The sequence below is a fragment of the Pogoniulus pusillus genome, chromosome 4, assembly GCF_015220805.1.
Source record: "Pogoniulus pusillus isolate bPogPus1 chromosome 4, bPogPus1.pri, whole genome shotgun sequence".
NCBI lineage: Eukaryota > Metazoa > Chordata > Aves > Piciformes > Lybiidae > Pogoniulus > Pogoniulus pusillus.
Window position 1 is genome coordinate 17212711 of NC_087267.1, and position 15239 is coordinate 17227949.

The following is a 15239-nucleotide window of genomic DNA, read 5'->3' on the forward strand; positions in this document are numbered from 1 at the left end:
AGCTTTGTTGCCCTTCTCTGGACACATTCCAGCACCTCAACATCTCTCTTGAATTGAGGAGTCCAGAACTGGACACAGTACTCAAGGTGTGGCCTGACCAGTGCTGAGTACAGGGCAAGAATAACCTCCCTTGTCCTACTGACCACACTCTTCCTGATCCAGGCCAGGATGCCACTGGCTCTCTTGGCCACCTGGGCACACTGCTGGCTCATCTTCAGCTTACTGTCTATCAGTACCCCCAGGTCCCTTTCCTCCTGGCTGCTCTCCAGCCACTCAGTCCCCAGCCTATAGTGCTGCTTGGGGTTGTTGTGGCCAAAGTGCAGAACCCTTTCATTGCAGCTTGGACCAGATGATCTCTTGAGGTCCCTTCCAGACCCTGACATTCTGAGATTCTGAGCTGCTGAAACCTGGTTGAATTTTGTGCTGCTCCTGAACACTTGGCCTAGAGCCCAAAGGCCCACTGCTGTTCCTCCCCTGAGTGGGACAGAGTTAATTACTAGTCCTGCAGAATAACAGGAAAGCCACAGAATTTCTTACAATAAGAAATCATAACAATTTTACCATCTGTGGAAGTTTCTGAGCCACAGCAGCCAAATGAAAGACTTCTGATGTGAGTCCACGAGATGGTCGCAGTCTTTATCTAATTAAAAACTGTAAAAGCTTTTATTCCACAGGCTCTGGGCTAAATTCCCCACGCTTTCAAAACACAGGAAGATCAAAGGAGTTTCAGGTTGTCATGGGAGCAGATTGTTGTGCCAATAGCAGAGCTCTGGAGTTGTAGATAATTAGCCTTAATGACACTGACGTACTGTTACTGAAAATATTTGGCTACCCGTGACGCTTGTGGTGCACAAGACTGACAACTCCCCTCGCTCTGGGCTGTGTGGTTGGACAGCAAAACATATTCCTCTAGCAGAATTGACACGGAAATGTGATTGCATGTCCTGATAGCCATGCCCAGTCTAACAGTCCACCTCCTAATTTCCCTGCATCTGAACAACTGCAGCTCTACCTGCTGAGGCAAAACTGGCAGAAAAAAAAACCAGACACAACGTGGTTGCTTCTTTCCATGTTCTTGGAGACTTATTGCCAGTAAATACACAGTTCACACCACCTGGCTGTTCTTCTGTACCTGCCTGGCAGAATCAGGAGGAAAACAAGTTTTCCAGGCTCCAAATACCAACACGAAAAGTCTGACAAGCAAAACACTTTTTGCTGCTGTAAGAAAAAAAAATCTCAAATTTATGTTTAAATAATAGTGGGATAGTGACAGAAAAACAACAAAAGCCACAAAGCTCCCAGGTAAGGCCAACAGTTTGCCTACTGCCATTCTGAAGACTTCATTCTTGTTTGCTTTAGCTCCTCCTCATGATGCTGCATTTTTAAGGCTGGTATGTTAAGTTGAACCCAAAAACACTCATTATTTATGCTGAATTTTGACACAACTTCTGTGTGGAAAAAAAAAAAGAGGAGATTTGGGAGAACAGAGCTAAAGCTACTTTGTTAGTGTTTGATTTCCTTCTTGTTCTTAGGATAGGAAGGATCTACCAATTGACAGAACCAGTTTGTGATTCAGGTCAAATTCCTGATACAGACTCTAGGCAACAGCTGAAGCACCTGCTGATGTTAGAGGGGGGTTTTGGTGCTTTACATTGCTTCACAAGGCAGTGACTGAGACTGTGCTATGAGCTGCATTCTTCAGTTTAACCTGAGGTTAATTACCTCCCAGGTCATGCTCACATCTCTGCCTGAGGATTTTTATTAAAAGGTTTTGTCTTCTCTTACAAAATAAGCAGTTCCCAGCCCCTCCTGGTGGGTGCCGAGACGATAACTTACTCCTTCTCATGGTCGCAATACAGCTGTCAACTGTGACATTTGGGCCCCCCCAAATACCAAAACTAATCTACATCTTTAAGGAGAAGAAGATCAGCTTTGCTTTAGAGTGCCCACTGATGTGCTCATGCATTTCAGCACATTCCTCAGATACTTCTGACAACTGATTTATGACTGTGTTAAGTCTCAGAAGTGAATTATCCTAGCACTTTCTTTCATAAGCTGCATTATTAATATGCCATTAATATGACATCACAGTAAACCCTGGTTAGAGGTTTCAAGCCAAATCTCAGTATGGGAAAAGTGTTAGAGTCTAGTCCAAGCCTTGTCTAGAGCAGAAGAGTTATTTTGCAGTCACTCGTGGCACCAAAATGAGCACAGCTGATGGCTGGCTGCTGTTTGGACAAAAGTGTTGATGAGAATAAAAGATATTTACAGCTCTGCTCTGGACTAAATAGTGTCTAAGGATTACCTTTGCCTGTGCTTGCAGTGAAACCATTGTCAGTGTTGGTTCTGATGCAGTTTTCCAAGACAGGTAAAGCTGCAAAAGACTCATAATAACTAATGGCTAAGAGCTCAGCCCTGGAATGCACCTAAGACACTACACTAAAGTAGTTCTTCGTGTTGAACCTTGATACTTTGAAGGGAAACTAGCACACAGGATTGTGGGTGACCACTTCTGTGGCTGCATCGAGTATTTTGGACAAGGAAAGCTCGTTAGGTCACAAGGCTCAAGCATTTTGATCCATTTATCTCATCTTTCTTCCAGAGAAACAAATGGAGTCAGATTATGAAGAACTGGCTATAGCATTTGGCCCTTATTTAGGTCTTCCCCCTCCTTGTTTCCCAAATTCCCAGTGGTCCAATCCACCATACAGCTCTTTAAAGAGTACATTCAGTGATGATCTACAATTACAGATTATTTATGGAAAGCAGAAAACCTGGATGATTGAAAGTCTGAGTTCTGACATCAGCAAAGTAGCCTTATCTATAGCAGAAAACGAGCCAGCTATTGTGACAAAAATGATCCTGTAGTACCAGAATGTCTTAAAGTAGATGTCATTTTGGAATGAAAGCCACTTGCATCCCAGAGTAAATGATATACTTCTGAAAGGGAATGATCATTTGAAAGAAAGGTCCCCTAAGCCAGAATGGACTTAGAATAAACATTTTCCTTCTGTAGCCGTTTCAGTCAATGCCCTATAAAGAGAAGGTCTCCAGAGCATTACCTCCAGGATTCCATCCAGAGATCTTTGTTTCTAACTTTCTTGTTCTGTTGCAGCAGTGTTGGTAGAGACATTCAAGGTTCCTGTAGTCTAGAAGTAATAAAACAGACTGACAGACATAAGTCAGAGAGTGATACCTTTGGGGCACGAACCTTGTCTAATGCTGTGCAGTAGCAGGGAGTAGAAGTTCCTGGACTGTAACAAGCTGTGCTAGTTTGAAGCAAGCTGGGATGTTTTGGTAAAAGAACTAGATAATGGGCAGTGAAAAGTAAACATGGTTGTGTCTCTTCGCTCACAGTCATGCTGAGAACTCTGGGAAGAAGTAAAACATTCTCCATTTTGTCTTTCATTCTGCCTTTGCCTTCAGACCTGGTCACATCTCATTAACCTTGCTCCCACTAACCTCGCTCCCTAACCTCTTGGCTGCACCTCTCTTCTTCCTGAGAACTGGGGTAAGGTTGAGAGGGCAAGGGAAGGTGTTGGGGTGGTTTGAGAGCCCCTCCTGGGGACTCAGGTTTCTGGGAGGGGAGTTGTGCTTCTGTATTGTTTATCCTTTGTATATTTCTGTATATAACTGTATATATATTGTAAATAGCTGCTTGTATATTTGCTGCTGTAAAATAAATAGCTTCATTTATATTCCCAGAGGCCGTCTGAGTTAGCTGGGGCAACTCTAAAAGTGGGGGGGTGGGGGTGGGTGAGAGTCCAAACCATCACACAAGCCAGTGTGGCAACTGAAAGCTGAAGTCAGCAGTTCTCATGTAGACGTGCTGGATGTGGTGCTGCTCCTTTTTGTTAACCTTTGCATAGGTGCCATATCAACACCATTTGCTGCCAGGAAGACTCTCAATAGATTTTAAGGAACTCTAAGAGTATCCATAAGAAGCAAATTCCTAATGCATACATGATGAATGAATTCAGAATGCTCATTCCACACAGACCTACCGGAGACCAAGCAAATGCATGAGAGTCACACACCCAATTCAAATTGGGCAGCAGAGAGTGGATTTTGGTTTTGAACAGAGAGCTTGGGCTGGGCTGGCAGCTGAATGACTGACAGATGCTCTCTCTTTACACCTCTCCCATTCCCAAAGGGGAAGGAAAAGGGAAAAAGAAAGAGAGATTTATGGGCTGAAAAAAAAACTAAAACAGCTTTAATGAAACATTCAAAATGAAAAGAGAAAGATAATAATGATAAAAAGAATGGAATGTATAAAAAATTATAAAACTCAGTACTGAACTGCCCCAGTAATGACCACATAACCACTGATGTCATGGGCAGGCATGAATCTCATCTGGAATCCATGTCAGATGAGAATGGGATTCAGGAACTGGATTCAGGAACTAGATTGAGGTACTTAGGAACTGAGGTGAGAAGAAGAAGAATTATCATAGAATCATACCAGGTTGGAAGAGACCTCCAAGATCATCTAGTCCAACCTATCACCCAGCCCTAACCAATCAACTAGACCATGGCACTAAGTGCCTCATCCAGTCTTTTCTTGAAGACCCCCAGGGACAGTGCCTCCACCACCTCCCTGGGCAGCCCATTCCAATGGGAAATCACTCTCTCTGTGAAGAACTTCTTCCTAACATCCAGCCTATCTCCTCAGAGGCCAGCCATTGAAGAGGGCTTAACTATAAAACTGAGTCATCACAAGAGTTAAGACAACAGACATGGAATGGAATAGCTTGCTGCTCAGGGTTGGATCACCTGTCCTGCCCATTCCTCTTATTTATTCTTGATCCTTTAACTTGGGGCATGCCAAAGCAGTCCACAAGATTTAATTTGGGTTTGGGTTCTGTAGAAGCAAGCACAAGCAAGAGCCTTTCTGCATACCAAACCTTGGGACTAAGTATAACCATCAAGCATTATCACTTCCAGAAGGTGACAGTGTCTTGAAAAACATGCCCTTAACTTCAGAAAGTGAAGTAACTGAGAGGAGTCAGAGATGACAAGCGAGGTGAGTGAGCAGAGCAGTGCTCCTCTGAGCTCAAACCAGAACAAGCAGTCATCTGAGCCATTTAAAGATGTGGCTTTTACAGAAGAACTAAGTAACAAATTAACTCAAGAACACTCGAAGTTTCTCATGGATATGTCACAAACAATAAAAAGACTCTAAATTAGGTTACTTTGTATTGTTGTAAAAAAATTAGTACTGTCCAACAAGCTCTGTACTCCCACAAAGAGGAGAACTGGAAGCTGAGGAAAAGGCAAATGTGTGCAGAGGAATATAAAGACATCCTGGCTTCCTTCAGCCTCATTAGTGAATTCTTTGTTTTTTAAAGAGGAGGAGCTCCTAATGTATCCCTCTTCTCACAGAGGACTTTGCTAACCACTGTCAGGAAACTCAGTGCACATTCATGCAGTTAGGGCTGCTGCTCCATGTCTGTACTCAGCTCATGATTTCTTAGCTGAACCAAAAGAGCACTGAACAAGAACTCAACAAACAAAAGCACACAGAGACTCCTGAAGCTGGCCTTAGATACATCAGTGAATAGCGCACAACGCAGGAGACATCTCATTTAAATGATGTTCCTCCCAGGGATGCTGTGGGCCAAAGCAAACTTCAGCTGCTCTGCATTTGCTTGACCCAGTTCTCATTGGTGCTGACACACAGCCACCCATGAATTCTCCCCATGTGAGTTAAAGCTTTGTGAGAGGTACAACCCAATACAAAAAAAAAGAGAGCTGAATTAAGGCATTAAAAAAAAAAAGGTGTATCTGAGATAAATTTATGGATCAGAACTCTGAGCTGGCACAACCACAAGCCTGGCAATGTTACTGCTCTTAGGAGAGAGTGTTAATTTTCTGTTGGGTATTTCCAACATCCATGTTCCAGGCAGGAGAGTTTCTCACAGCTATTCATTAGGTTGCTTGCTTCTTGGGAGGGCAGCTAAGCACTCCTTTAACTCCAGGTGCCCTCTTTTCCTCTTAGCTTCCCATAGAGCTGTCTCTAGCCAGCCAGGATGCCCTGCCTGGGTGTTACCATCCACATAGTTCCCTGTAAAGCTGTATGGAGAAAGGTTGCAAGATTACAGCCCTGGAGAGGGAGAGGTGTGCTGGAGCAGTTTTACTCAGGGAGGTGGTTAGAAGCCTGTTTTCTAGCACCTCTGAGCCTCACGTCGGATATCCTTTTGGACAGGTTCCATTTCCTGGAATAGGTGCTTCCATAACAAATTTATATGGCCACCAGAAGTCCATTAGCTAGAAACAAATCTCAGATCATTACGATGCTACAGCTCTTTGCTCTTTATTATGGACATAAATCAAAGGCAGCCTTTCAGTGCAAAGCCAGCCCGGTGGCTGGAGTCCTCACTGCTGAGTTCCTGGAGATGCTGGTGCCCCCGTGTCTTTGGCAGCCAGTGTATGTTTTGGCCACTGCAGGCTCAGCTTTGCAATCAAGAAGCAAAAAACAGCTGCAGGTAACTTTCCCAACCTAGACAATGAGGGTCTTGTTCTTCATGAAAATTTGTATTTATTTAAGCTTTAAATTTGTGTTTGTATTTACTTCTAATGAGCAGCAATGGTGCGGGAACAGGGCTGGAGCACGCTAAAAAAAATATGGAAACTTGATTGAAGAAGGAGCAAGAGACTCAGATGAAGATGCTGATGATTCTATGTTACAGGAACAGTAGCCCCAGGGAGACTGGAAGTTCCCCTCAGCTGGAAGAGGCTCTTTTGCTTTTCTGCTCACATTTGCTGGGCTAAGCAAACTCATTCCTTCACCTACTCCAATTACTAGTTCCTTGCAACCCTTGCTGAACATTTCATCTCTGTGTCATTGACAAACAGAGGCAAGAATGGGAGGCAAGATTTTTTCAACAGGTAATGGGACAACAGGAAGAGTCATCAGTCAGAAAGCTATGTTCAGGAATTCCCATCAGAACAGGTCTTTAGCCTCACAGAGCTGCATGCAGGAACAGAAAGGCTGCCCTGTAGGGAAGCGCAGTTTCTAGCTGAGCAAATCAGGTTTTAGTTACCTCTGCTATAATGAGTGCAGGTCACCTCCCTTCACAGGAATGTTAGCACTGCTCCACCAGCTGCAAACCAGTTGGCTGGTTGGAGACATTTTCAGCATGGCTCTTCCAGTTTCCAGCAAATCCTCTGGTCCCCATCTTCCCACCAAGCCTTTACCAACCTGCAGCAAAGTGCAAACAAACATCTCCCTTTTCTCACTTTTTGTATAAAAGTAATTTTCCAGCAAGAACTGGAAAACTGCAGTGCCAAGGGAACACTTTAACAGAGTGGCCAGGAATGGAAGAGAGAGGAGCTGATTTATGTGCAGATATGAGAGTCCCTGATACCAGTGGGTGCAATACAGCTGAAGTAGGAGAGAAGTTTTCACCTCCACTTTAAACACAAGAAACCTAAGTATGCAGATTCTGACAAGAACCTAACCAAAGCAGAGCAAAACAACCATGTACTCGTTAACCCTAAGACTTCTCAAAGCCCATTAACCCTTTGCTGTCCTCAGAGATGTTGCCTGCATCTAAACTAAATACTTTGCTCAGCTTTGGTAGCAAGAATGGTGAGACTCCACACCTAGGGGGTTTCAAGCCCCGGTTTTCTTGAAGCAGTTACTGACATCTCAAGGTTTACTGACATCTCGTATGCCTTGACATGTAAAGTACAGCTCTCACTTGTAGGCACTCAGGAATTAAAAGCTCTTTGCACACTTTCCACTATCCATGTGAAACTGTCCAGCAACCACATGAAATAAAGACATTGTTACCGTGGAGAAACTGGTGCTGTGTGACTAGAAGCAGACAGTTAGACCATACTTAAGACCTGGCATCAAAAGGAGACGCTTGGTGCTCTGTGCCAGCTCTTGCACATTGCCTGACTACTGCAGCTAAGGAGGCAGGCAGGTTTGTGTGCGACTTTGCTGCACTTCCTTCAGAAACAAGAACCTTGTGAGGAGATGCTGGTGAGACAGACACATCAAAGATGCTGAAACATAAACAAGAAAGGAGAATGTGGACCATAAAGAGAAACTTCCTTTCAATTCAGGTTTTTCCTAGGGGAAAGGAGATGGAAAGAGTTTCTCATTCTTTGCTATAGAATATTGAACATGTTGAAATAAACATTTTTCAGAACACTGGGAAAAAAATTGTGCCTTTTGAAACAATTTGCTAGGCAGAAGCAGAATACCCAGAGCTGTCAAGTACTGAGGTGAAATTCCCTTCCCTACTTGCATTGTCCTCTCACTTTCCAAATCAGCCTCATCTGACTCAGGATTTTCAGTAGCAGATCATTTTCTAGGGGAAATAAAGAAAGGAAAAAAATCCCTACTGCAGTAAAGGATGTACAGCATTCGGCGTGTGACCTGAAATGCACAACCTGAGCAAGGAGAAATATACCAGACAGGATCTTAAGACCAAGTTAGCTGAAAATGTACAGTGTAATGCAGCCATTTTTTCTCTTTAAGCAAGCAAGCAAACAAAAAATACATTATAAAACAAATTTGAAGCAATAGAATCAATGTGAAATATCAAAAAGCGAAGCAGCAAAGTGCTGCAATGCCCAGTGTAACAAACACCTTCCTGTGGTGGCTGTTGGTAACAACGGTACAGGCAGTGGCAGCTCTAAAAGGGGGCTGGGGCTGGGGCTGGGCTGGGAAGCCATTGTGTGTCACATTGCAAAGGAGGGAGTGACACAATAACATATTGCCTCATGACACTTGCACTGTCCAGCAGAAATTATTTCTTGTGCTCTGCTTTCTGGTGAAAAATTGCTGCTGAATGGCAACAGCTAATATCATCTGCTGGCTTGTCCCACTGACGCACAGATTCTCAAAGTAGCAAAATCCTAAGCCCACTGAATTATAGGAGACCAGATTCTCCATGTTTCCTAGTTATGATGTGTTGACAGGGTATTAAAATAGATGTTCAGAATTAAAGTGATTGTGTTGCTAGGCTTTACATATATTAATTTTGTGTCATAGGCATGGATAAATTGGTCCTTAGTGGGCATATTTTTGACTTGTGGCTGAGGCTGATGAGCACAGATTAGTGCCTGGTTTTATGATGCACTTCAGCTCCTGCGACCATATGAGGTTCTCTGTGACTATTGCATCCAGCTCTGCTCCCCTTCCCTGTGATCTGCAGAGCCAGCAGACAAATAAAAGAATGGTGGAAAGAATTTTTTAGTCTCATGACTCAGAACCCTGTCCTATGGCTCTGGAAGGATGAAGTTCTGATTTTTCAGGCGTTTAGATTTGGCCACAGAGAGAATAAGAAATAGTCCAGGGATGTTACTGTATGGAATTACGGTATGCTGGGATACGACACTGCAGCTTTCTGCACATTGGAGCTCAGGCTGCTGAAACACCACAGATGCCCAGAGGGAATCTACATCCCCTGAGCTAGCTAATTACGAGAAGCAAAGCAAAAAGGCTTGCAGGTGTGTGCAGCTCTAACAACGTATGGTGATGCAGCTAAGTGCATAGTAGATGGAATCCACTGGACATCCAGTTTCTCTTCAAAATGTGCTTGGAGCAACATTAGAGGTAACAGGATCATCAGATAAGATAAATGTGAATGGAGGACCTTAGAAGCTGGGAGGAGAGGAAGGCTTTCTAGCTAGACATAGATGTGAGAAAGAGAGATGCTTTTCTCTTGTTTCCTGTATGGCTTTGGATATGTCCTCTAGAGCCCATCTGCGTTATGCCTCAGGTGGTTCCATACACTGAGTCTGCAGAGCTTTGGAGCAATACAGACCACTCTCCCCAGCTCCCTGCAAGCACCAAGTGTTGTGCATCACAAGTGACATTTGCATGAGGGTACTCGTAGACAGGAATGAGATCCCCGGTGCAGGGGCTGTAATATTCCCAGATAGAAAGCTTCTGTATTCCAGTTAACAACTACACAGTAAGGACAGAAATACAATACCCCTCCCAGAAATCAGATTGCCAGGAGGGCTCCTGACCCAGTCTCCTAACCCTAAGCAACACCCCCCTTTCCCTCCCTTCAGAAATAACCAGATCAACCCACGTATGTCTCACGTGATAAATCTGGAGAGATCTGAGGTGAGATGCCAAAAAGAAAGAGGGCAAGGAGGTCAGAGGAATAAGGGTTAGGGTGGATTAAAGAATTAAGGCAGAGACAACCACAGAGAGCAGACTGCCAGAAAGAAGGAACAGAACTGAGAGCTAATTGAGCAGTCTGTGAGAAGTGTTTTATCTAAATTCTGACTAGTTGCATTTCTCAGCAGAAAAATGAGGGATATAGGCTACTGTTGGTTTTTCTTTTCTTTCTTCTCACAGCTAAGGATTTAATTTCTCTCAGTAAAATTAGCCTCAAACCAGCCTCAAATCAGCACAGGCAGCAAGATGCACTCATCAAGTAAGAATTGTCCAAATGTAAATAATTAATTCAGAAACACTTTGTTTCAGAGATGATTTTTCATCCTGTCTGTAAATCCAATGATTAATTATTGAGTGTTTTTCTGCACTAATCATATTTTAATAAAGACAAAAGAATGAACTCTGATGACACTCAGGGCTGCATAGCCTCATAACACACTGCAATGGGTCTCTTTCCTTGGCCACAGAGCCATAACATGACACAAAACAGACCTTCTTTTGGCAACTTAACAAGACATGGTAATCATTTATATCTTTCCTTACTGGACCACCACTATGGGCAAGCTATGAAGCAAGCTGTGAAAACACCACTGACTCACATTAAAGTCATGTTTAGACAGTGAAAGGTGTAATTTTTAATAAGTCCTACCCTGTCTGTGTTTTACTTATTAAAGGTACTTTAGTAGCCCTGGGTCTGTCACCAAAAGCTGCAGAAGGTGTGCTGCGTGCAATTTCAAGTGACACACTGCCTGCACTATCTGCATTGCTTAAACACAATGTTTGGAAGTATGTCTGAGAAAGTACAAAATGCAGTTGGCTGTCACCTAAAAAAAAGGCTTCCCTTCTCGATTTATGGCTTGTTCTGAGCATGAAATAGTACTGGCATGGGCAGCTTGAAAGAGGAGGACAGGATGTGAAGAATCTCCCTTTTATTACAAATGGACTTCTCTGTCTTCTAGCTGTGGAATGCCAACAATGAGAAGTTTTCAGACAGGGGCAGAGGAATGGAAGCAGCAAAGAATTTCCTGAGGGAGGAGGCACACATTCATAATAGTCAGAAACAGGGAGCTTGAATTTGGAAGCTGGAAGTATGACCTAAACACCTGTTTTCAAGCCCAAATCTCATTAAGAATGGAAGCTTGGGGGAAGAGATGCAATAAAGGCAGAGAAAATTCCCATTCACTGCAACACTTTCAAATATAAGCCTAGGATGGACAAACCCTCCAAGTGAAACTTCAGCTCAGGTGAAGTCAAACAGTAAAAGCACCTCTTGGACTGTTCTAGGAGTGTAAGAGTTGGAACAGGGCATGCTGAGTAAAACTCACACAAAAGCCCTCACAATTTCCCTCCAATAAAACATTAGCTGCAAGCCTCCAGCAGACCTGCCCCAAAGAAAGTTTAATTTGCCTTCCCCACATAAAACCAATGCAGTGCAGTGCAGAATTCCCTCTCCTGCCCACAGCTGGTGCAACAATGCAACTTTTTCAAATGGGGTGTGTGCCAGAAAGGCCTGGAGAGCAGATGTGAAAGACACTGCTGCCTACTGGATCTGGTGAGCAGAAAGCCACCTGGTTTTACTCAGTGTAGCTGGGAAGGAGTGCACTGGTTTGGTTAAGAGAAGGCCTGAGCCTTGGTCTAGAAAGCAGACTCCAGATCACTGTCACATCTCTGCATTTCCAGCCCGAATCCAGAAGCTAAAGTGCAAAGCTCCCAGACAAAGACCTTCATGTTGAAATCCCAGTGAAGGTGAGCAATCCTCTAAGTTGCCAGTCACTTAGGCTGCTCCCTGGTGATCCCTCAACAGATCTCTGTCCTGGGTCTGGCTGGGATGGAGTTTTCTTCCCAGTGGTCACAGAGTGCTGGTAAGAAAAACAGTGTTGATAATATCCCAGGTGTTTTAACTATTGCAGAGAAGCCTTTGCACAGCTCCAGGGGCCATTATTTTTCCTGCTCCAGCACCGGTGAGGAGGATGGGCAATGGCTTGAGAGGGGATGTGGCCAAAACAGGTGCCCCAAACTGACTGAAGGGACAGTCCATCCTGTATGAAAATCATGCTCAGCAATGAAACTGGGGGGGGGGGGTGGGGGGTGCAGTTTCTCCAAAGCAGCTGTTGCTCCAAGGCTGACTGGGCATCCATCTGCTGCTGGAGAGTGACCACTTCTGCACTTTTTCACTTTTCCCCCCCCTTCAGTTACTAAATTGCTTTTCTCTCTGCCCATAAGATTGGTTGTTTCTTTCTTTCCTCACTTCTGCCCTTCTGATTTTCTTCCCCATCCTGTTGTAGAGGAGGGAGTGACTGAGTGGGGGTTTAACTGCCAGCTGAGGTCAAGGTACCACAAGATGGAAAACCTTCATGATACTGGATGAGCTGGTTCTGCAAAACCTTATTTATCTGGCCTCATCGACATCAGATTAGGTTAGGCAGCGATTGAAATTGCACAGAGCATAAAAGTGAGAAGTGCTTTAACAACACCTGGACTCATTTCAGCACAGGCTCATATGTCCATGGATTTCTGAGGATGACTGGAAATGATTTATACAGATGTCATTAATGCTATCATTGCTATGCAGCTGGATGACCTCAGGAGCTGACACAAGGATGAAAATATTCAACACAGAAATATTTCTGTTCTGGTAAGTTTAAGTCAAGTGCTGAGTTCAGAAAAGGTCTTTCAATCTGAACATACATTTTATTGACCTGGACAGCCCAGCCCTTCTTTACCTACAGAGCTGACAAAGCAAGGATCACACTTGTATAACTCATCTCTTGCTTTGGGGCATTTTACTTATGACCCAAGTGGAGAAGTTTCAAAGATGGGAGGTAAATACCATCCATCAGATGAAGGCAACTTCGAGTTGCTCTCACCTGAGCTAGTTTAAAACCAGGCAGCCTAGACAAGTTCCTTACCTCCTATCAAGTCTGATGGCTTGTGTGATCCCCTTCAGTTTTCACCTCTTTGCTATCAGCAGCACCACCAACAACCTCCTCTCTACACATCAGAATGAAAACTTAAAAAAAAACAAATCAAGAGCAACAAAGAACACGTGCCAGCAGTGGATAAGACCCAGGCCAAAGTCTACAGGCTCCTGGCACTGTGGTCCTGTTTATTCCAGCTGAGGAGTAATAATTTGACACCTCTGAAGCAGCAGGACCTCATATCCTGACAACTGCAGCCTTGTTCTGCAGCTCCAAGCCATTCGAACGCATGACAAAAATCACAGTCAGCAACATCCATAGTGGATTTTTTTCCCACCTTAGCAGTTCTCTCTCTCCTCTGATGTGGGCTTGGAGATACACTCTGTGGTATCACTGTTAAGCTGCTCATTTATTTTTCCACATTTCCCTACACAGAATCCAACACTCTCTTTAAGACGCCAGGCCAAATTACTCAAGAATACTTTTGGCAGCAGTAATTTAGAATGATACCTTCTCAACACCTTCTTCAAACAGACCTGACAGCCCAGAAGAGTGAAACTGCCACCCACTGTAACCATTCTGTGCATGCTGCATCTTCCAAAGATATTCATTTCAGTTCAGTCCAGTCCAGTTACTAATTCTGGGTTAGGACACACATTGCCATTTACAGACTACCGAGGTTTTCCTCCACTTGTCACCAGCAGAATACACACTTTGGCTGGCAAGATCTCACCAGAATGTGGAGTGTTTTAAAGGATATAATTGCCTTTTTTTTTTTTAAAGGATATGATTACTTTCAGAGAATGATCCACTAAAATATTTGACAGGTTCTGCAAGAAACACACAAGCTACTTAAGAAGCCAAACCAAAGCCTTGTTCTCGAGGGCCTGGCTGTACCACCTTTACATCTCCAGTGCAGCAAATATGAAACCATCTGACTAATTTAAGTCACCTGCCAGTCTGTATTATTCCTCATTTGGGAATAATTTTCTTGCACAAGTCTAGAACAATCTACCAGAAAATAAGTTGTGATGCTGTCTGACTCTTTTTGCAACACTGAGAAGCAGTCCAGGGGCAGAGTAGGAAAACCCTGGCATGTGCTCAGAATGATGACTGGCACAGAGCATGGCTCACTATCATTAAACATTGCTAAAGCACATCATGGTCAGAGGGCATATAGCCAGCAATGGGTTTAGATATGAAGCCTTCTTTCAGTGCATGTGGCCATGAGCAGAAACCCTTGGGACACTCAGAAAAGTCCCCATGACTGAAAAAAACCCCAACATTCCCTTCCCCCCCCCAAAAAAAATGTATCACTTAGCTACAGCAGTATGTCCTGTGGAAGGTATGGATGAGTAACACCCAGGCAGCACAAGCCATGAGCTCAGCACTGTGCCTAAGTACACCTCTCAGCACCAGACATTTGAGTGTAGATAAATAAAGAGAGCCCAGAGAAGTGTTTAATTAAAAAAAAAAAAGTCAGCCAAAAATGCAGAAAGCAGGAAGGACCTGTCAGTACTGCAGCAACTCACTGCTCTGCCTTAGCCCTCACTCCTAAGCCCCTCTTGACTTTGAGTCCAAGAAGTAATACAGAAAAAAAAATAGTAATGAAGAACAGGGTCAGGAAGGCTTTAGTTTAGTTTTTGACATAGTCATTGCTTACCAAGCAGGCCTCTTCCCTGAAAGAAGCTGATGATGGACATGGAGGTGCTAACAGAGTGAGGCAGCAGCTTACACTTCAGGCTAGGAGTCCAGAACCTCAGATTGCACTCTCAAACAGGAACACAAAGACTTCTTCACTGCAGAAGGTGTTACAACCAGAAATGCACTGCAAGTTCCCAGTGCTCTCTGGTTTCTCTGCCTCTGGACTCTCCACTGGTGAGGCCACCTTTGAGTACTGGGATCAGTTTTGGGCCCCTCACTACAAGAAGGACATTGAGGGGCTGGAGCAGGTCCAGAGAAGGTCAAAGCTGATAAAGGGTCTGGAGAACAGAGTTGGTGAGGAGCAACTGAGTGGCTTGGGGTTGTTTAGTCTGGAGAAAAGGAAGCTGAAGGAAGATCTTCTTGGTCTCTGCATCTCCCTAAAAGGAGGTCAGAGCCAGGAGGGTGTTGGTCTCTTCTTCCTCATAACAAGTGATAAAAGGAAAGGAAATGGCCTAAAATTGCACCAAGAG